Source organism: Halichoerus grypus, chromosome 2 (genome assembly GCF_964656455.1).
Source record: "Halichoerus grypus chromosome 2, mHalGry1.hap1.1, whole genome shotgun sequence".
Taxonomy (NCBI): domain Eukaryota; kingdom Metazoa; phylum Chordata; class Mammalia; order Carnivora; family Phocidae; genus Halichoerus; species Halichoerus grypus.
The window spans coordinates 48,065,813-48,072,318 of NC_135713.1; the positions used below are offsets into that span (position 1 = coordinate 48,065,813).

Below are 6,506 nucleotides of genomic sequence, written 5' to 3' on the forward strand. Positions count from 1 at the left end.
TTAAAGCTTAACTGCATTGGTTATTTTGTTTTTGAGGGTCATGGAAGTGCTGGGTATGCATTTAAATGAACCCTGCTGAGAGACCACTGTGGGAGTTTGCATACCTCCATCTTCCACTGCAGGAAGCCTCCTTGGCCCTGGGGTGCCCTGCATGCACAGCATCACCATTTCTGGTTCAGCTTGTCCTGACAGCTATTTGTGTCAAGCACCTTGCTGAATTCTCGCATCATCTTGTTGGGCTCCATGGAACTTGCAATGGTCATATTCCACATTAAGTGCAGCGAGTGTGGCTTGGCCTCTCCAGGGTTGAACATCTCCACTTAGTTTTTGCTTTTTGGTTCATTCAGTTTCCATCCCAGCAAATCTCAAACAAAGATGTCTTCATATACACTTGAAGGAGAACCTGCTGAAGGAGCCCCTGTGGCCCAGGGCTGGCTGTGGCTGTTGCAAGAGGGAGAGGCTGGGGGCACACTGCGGCAAAATCTGCTGGTCCCACACCTGCTGGAGCTGCCCAGTGTATATGGAGTTTGGTTTGGATACACCCTGGGGGAAATTGGCATTATCTGGGATTCCAGCACTGCTGTTGATACTGAAGGATGAAGGGGAGGCCACAAGGACACACTGGAGGGATGTGCTGGGCTGTAGCACTTTACAGTTACCCTCCATGGTGGGGAGGCCCAGAGACCTGGTTGGGCAATGCCCAAGCTGTCTTAGATGCTTGGCATTGGCAGGAAAAGTCCAAGGAGACTGCAGGGGAAGCAGAAGCCTTGGAGGCCCTGGGACCCTGACATGATTAGGCTGTCTTTGCCCTTCTGCATGGAGGCTAGCCAAGGCTGGCTCTCCCCCAAAGTGGGGAATTCCTGCTCTCATTTGGGCTGGTAGAGAGATTGCTGTTGCAGAGGGGCCAGGGGTGGTCTTCCTCTCTGGACAGGATAGGGGGCTGGTAGACATGATGGCTTTGCTGCTTGCTTTTTGCCTTGTCTCCTGACCCTCTCAAGATTTGCCAGGATCCTCTGAGAATTCTTAGAAATTGTTATGGACTGAATTGTCTGTCCACTGCCCCCCCCCCAAAGTCATATAATGAAGCTCTAACCCCCACTGTTGACTATATTGGGACATAGGACCTTTAAAGAGATGATAAAAGTTAAATTAGGTCATAAGGGTGGGGCCCTGATTTAATATGGCTGGTGTCCCAATACGAAGAGGAGACACTAGGGATATATCGCGGTGCAGAGGAAAAGGCCATGTGAGGACAGCAAGGAAGCCAGGAAGAGAGACCTCATTAGAAACCAGCCATTACAGCACATTGATCTTGAACTTTGAGCCTCCAGAACTGGGAGAAAATAAATTTCTGTTGTTAAAGGCACCCAGTCTGTGGCATTTTGTTACGGCCATTGCAGTTGACTAATACAGCAATTAAAGGTAGGAATGACAGGTTCACTGAAACTCAGTGCTTGGGGTTGGCAGAGACCTAGTGCTATACCTTATAGAATGGGGAGGGAGTGCTGCTGTTGGTCAGATCTGCTGAAGGCTGGGGCTTCAGGGTGAGGGTGTAGACCCGCAGCTTGGATCTCTGGTGTTCCAGGAGCAGATAGCTGGCTACCACCTCCTTGTACCTTTGGCTCATCAGTGAGTTCTGGAAATTCTCCCATGAGTAAACCATGGACACAATCAACTCAGTTTGTGGGGTCCTTCTACTCAAGAGACTGGCTCCATGTAAGGCTTTAGTTATTCATCTTTATGACACACATTCATCCATGGATCCTTCATGATTTGCTCTAAAGTGCCTCTCTTGCTGGGCATTGAGAATGAGACATTTCTTGCGCAGGTTTTCACATTCCAAGCTCAAGTCAAAGAGAATATGGTATATTCAACTCACTTTTCCCTCCTGCAGCTCCCTGAAGTTCTGTGCATCAAAGGCAGGGATCCACTGACCAGCATATAGAAAATGACTCCCTGGCTCCACACAGCCAAGGTGGGTGCCTTATACTTTGGGCCCTGGCAGAGTTCCAGGGTAGCATAAACGGGGACTGCTCCAGAGGGTGTCTAACTTGTTGCCAATGGTGGATTAGTTGCTGAGCCAAAGTCTGCAGTCTTGATGTTCATGCCAGCATCCAAGAGCTAGTTTTCTGTCTTTAAGTCTCTATGGACAATGAACTTGTGATGCTGTATAGCAAACACTATTTACTATACTGTACTATAGCATGATGCTGTATATTTGTGTATTGTATAGCAAACACTATTTGGTAGAATTTGGCTTGGATCGCTTTTTCTTACATACTTTCATGAGCCACTAGGTACTCACCTGCACTAGTTTACTCCATGACAAAGAAGCTTGTCCTTAGTCTCCATCACTTCACATAATCTCACTATGTGGGGATGATCCAAAACCTTCATGATTTTTACTTTTTGGGATAGTCTCTGGAGGCTGGAGGAATTCTGTTGAGTCTTGTTAGTGATCTTTATGGCTACCTCTTCCTAGTCAGGATGTGTCAGGCCAAGTTCACCATGGCAAAGTACCCTTGCTGATGGTCTTGAATAGCTGGTTGTTGTCAACATGGTCTCCTCAGCAGAGCTGGCTGAGAAGCCCTGCAACGTGTTGGATTAACAGCTGGGCTTGAAAGCAAGTTGTCTCAGGATCAGCTTAAGCTTGAGATAGGCTGGTGAGAAGCTTGGTCCAGGTCATCTCAAAAGAAAATCACTTCCAAAGACCACTCACTGAACTGATCTTTATAATGGAATCAAAACATAATGGCAGACTAAAAATGAAAAAGACAAATACTAACACACTGAGAAAAGAAGAAATGAGACAAAAGAATAAATTTTAAAAATAAAGAAAAAAGAAAACTGGTAAGAAGAAAAAAAGGAAAAATAAAGTGAGAAAAGAAAAATAAGTGAGAAAAAAAGAAAAAAATGGAAGAATGAGAAAAAGAGAAAAAAATTAGTAACAAACAAAATATACAAAAAGCCCACAATGCCAAGGAGAAAACAAGCTAACTTTAGTCAAATGTCCTTCAGGTCACTGAAAACCAGCTTCCTGAGCTGGAAGGACAGCAAACCTAGGCCCAACCATGGGCTTTTATAGGTGCTTGGAATTCCATAATAATGGGTCTTTATGAGGTCACAGCAAGAAAGGGACCTATTATGGCTGGTGATCATCCACAGTGTTTTTCTTGTTTTTTGTAGTCTCAAGAATCTGTGTCTTAAAAAAAAATTACTGAGAACCCCAAATAGCTTTTTGTTTATAGTTACTGATTATTTGGTTATAGTTACTGATATTTACTTTATTAGGATTGAAAACCTGTATGATGCTTCAGTGGCTTTTTCATTTCTAGTTTGAAAAGCTGTAACAACTTTTTTTGTCTTAGAGTATTTTTAAATGTCCAAATAGGTGGGAAATTTTAGTTTATCTTTTTATTAACTTTTTTCATTCTATTCATATTTCAGTTTGTATCTGTAAAATAAAATGACTCTATATAGTAAAATATAATTAAAATACCATTCTAAAAACAGTGATTCATCTATTCAGTGCCAGCATTTTTAATTCTCATATATTTTGAAATCTTTTGTTTCTCAGGTTGTATGCTTGCATTGGGATCCAAAAAAGGTCCACGTATTGTGATTGGTTGATATGTCTCTTAAGCCTCTTTTAATCAGTTTTTGCTCCATCTTTTTTCTTTCATAATTTATTTTGGAGGAATTCAGTTTTCTAGTGTCCTTCTGTCTGGATTTGCTGATTGTATTCCTGTGGTGTAAATTAACAAGTTCTGTATTTCCTGCAAATTGATTGTTCAGTCTTGAGGTTTAATCAGATTTTATGTGATCTTTTTGGTGAGATGCCTTCGTGGGCTCTGTGTTCTTTAATCAGGAGGTACATGGTGTCTGATGGTCTCTGTCATGTTAGCGGACTTCCATTCTCATGCCAAGATCCATTAACTCATGACAAGTAGCAAAATACCATATCATCCTTTTAATTATCAGCTGGAATACTTTTACAATGAGAAAGGTCTATCTATTTTTATAAACTTTCTAACCCAATTACCTTGTGGTCAGAGATGACAATCTTTGATTCCTGTTCTTGAAATTTGTTGGAGGCTTTTTTAATGGTCTAATACACCTACTTTTTTTTCCCAGTTGTTTTTCATATAGGGCTTCTAGGTGAAATTTCACTTCAACAAATGTTCCTGTGACAAAAATGTATCTTGAAAGGTTCTGAGCTAAGTCAAAGGAATAAATGGCTAAGTGAGGAATTTGGGCATATGAAACATCTTGGATTTTTGAGGTCCTGAAGATATTTGAGATCTTGTTAGGGGTGAAAAGATATAAAGGCAGCCACCTACAGTGCTACCCACAGCCTTTAGAAGTGTGCCCAACATGCAGTGCATGTTCAATGTATTTTACCATTGTTATTAGTATATAATCTAGTGATCTCATTTTATATGTGGGAAACTGGGGCTCATTCATTTGTTTGTTCATTCATTAAATGTTTCCTGTGCCCATATGGTCTGAGAAGGCACTATTCCAGGTGCTGGGTAAACTGCAGAATAAAGTCCCTGAGTTGTGTTGTTTTGTTGTGGGGTGGGGGAAACAAATCAACAAATTAACAGGTAAGTTGAGAGGGTGATGAGTGATATGAAGGGAATAAACAAGGTGATGTGTTAGTACTACTGGGTAGGGCATTACTTTAGATGGGGAGCTAACATTTCATAAGAGACTCCTGGACAGGAAGGAGCTCAATAAGGGAAGATCTAGGAAAAGGACTTTCTAAGCAGAGGGTTCCACAAGTTCAAAGGCTTTTCGGTGGAAACTGGCTTGGCGTGATCAAGTTGCAGAAAAGCCATCGGTGTGGCGAACAGGCCCAAGGGTGGTGGAAGGTGAAGGGTGGGGCGGGGATGAAGGGGCAGAGAAGAGAATCCAGTTTTTCTGGTGGATTCTACACTGGTAATTTTGTATCTCACTTTGCGTGATTCTGAGCCCTGGTATCTGTGTTTCTTCAGCAGAACATGTGCAGTTGCAAAATACAGTGTTTTAAAAAATCACTTCCCTAACCCTGTCTGCCCCTGCTTCGAAGTCTAGACCTGGCACCTTAGGAGGGCAGTTCTGAAGGAAATATGTTTGCTTTGCCACAGTCTGGGTGTTCTTTCTGGCCTCTGCAGCCTGTGTGTGCCCACGGACCTTCAGCGTGAGTTGCTGATTGCAGCAGGGTTGAAGACTCAGCCCCAGGACGATTCCTGCTTTGCGCTCTGCCCCGACCTCTGGTGGACTCGGCTTGTTAAGACATAGATCAGGCTAGACACGGGAAGCCTTTGCCTCCTATCCCCACCTGCCGGTATTTGGCTTGGAGCGTGCACTGCGTTGGGCCTCCAGGACCTGCGGAGAGGCACAATTTCAGACACTGCCATAGGGTGGCTGGATGGCTTTTGACCATCCAGCACGTCTTACTTTGGTACACGAACCATTCTTTAGAGTTTGGATGGCATTACTCCTGCCTGTACCTGGAGCACAATGGGTGGGCGTAGGATCCAGCCTGACCAATGGGAGCACTCCATTCCTTTGGCCTCAGGGATTGGTTCATAAAGAGCACATGACCCAAACTGGGCAAATCAAGTCTTTTCTCGGAGCTGGTACAGGAACCTTGGGAGAGAGCGCTCCTTCTTCTGGATTTAGAATTTTGTAGGTCACGTATATCTGGATTGCCAGTAGCCATGCCATTGGCCACATTGGAGAGAGGCTGCCAGAGAATTAAATCAACATTGAGGAGGAAGGCGGGGTCTGGAAGTTCAAAGGGACTTACCATTTCAGCTCCTGTTTATTGCCTAGAGTAGGCCAATATATTCCTTTTTATTCTTAAGCTAGTTTCAGTTGGGTTTCTGTCACTTGCAACTGGAAATCTTTTTTTTTTAATTTTTTAAAGATTTTATTTATTTATCAGAAAGAGAGAGACAGAGGCAGGCAGAGGGAGAAGCAGACTCCTTGCTGAGCAAGGAGCCTGATGTGGGACTCGATTCCAGGACCCTGGGATCATGACCTGAGCCGAAGGCGACGCTTAACCGACTGAGCCACCCAGGCATCCCGCAACTGGAAATCTTCTAATTAATACAATAAGTACTAGCGATTGTTATAATCAAAATAGTAGTAGATAATCAAAGGTAAGTTTGAAGTAAATATGATGTGACACTTTATGACTCTCGCCGCATTTGGAATTATATACTGTATAGTCATCGGTATGACTATTATAAAATGTCGGTCTCTATGAGCAGGATCATGTTTATTTTGCTTATCACTCTAGCTCACTGGTTGATAGTAAGTTCTCAATAAATATTTGTGGAATGAATAAATAGTTATGTGGCAATCTTTACTGGTGTGAGAATCTAATTGCCAATATCCAATAGAGTGGTTATCTAGGGGAATGCCCTATTCTTCAGCAAGTTATGCTGAAGTGAAGTGTTTAGGAGTAAAGTGGGATGATGCCTGCAACTTAACTGGCTCAGCAAAAAATAAGTACA

At 43.1% G+C, this 6,506-nt stretch overlaps 2 pseudogenes; both read right to left on the reverse strand.

Moving 5' to 3' along the window:
- LOC144378780 (serine/threonine-protein kinase MARK2 pseudogene) lies at positions 1 to 1,395 on the reverse strand (annotated as a pseudogene).
- A 52-nt stretch (positions 1,396 to 1,447) lies between these two features.
- On the reverse strand, positions 1,448 to 5,797 carry LOC118538322 (serine/threonine-protein kinase MARK2 pseudogene; annotated as a pseudogene).
- Between the last annotated feature and the right edge of the window lie 709 nt (positions 5,798 to 6,506).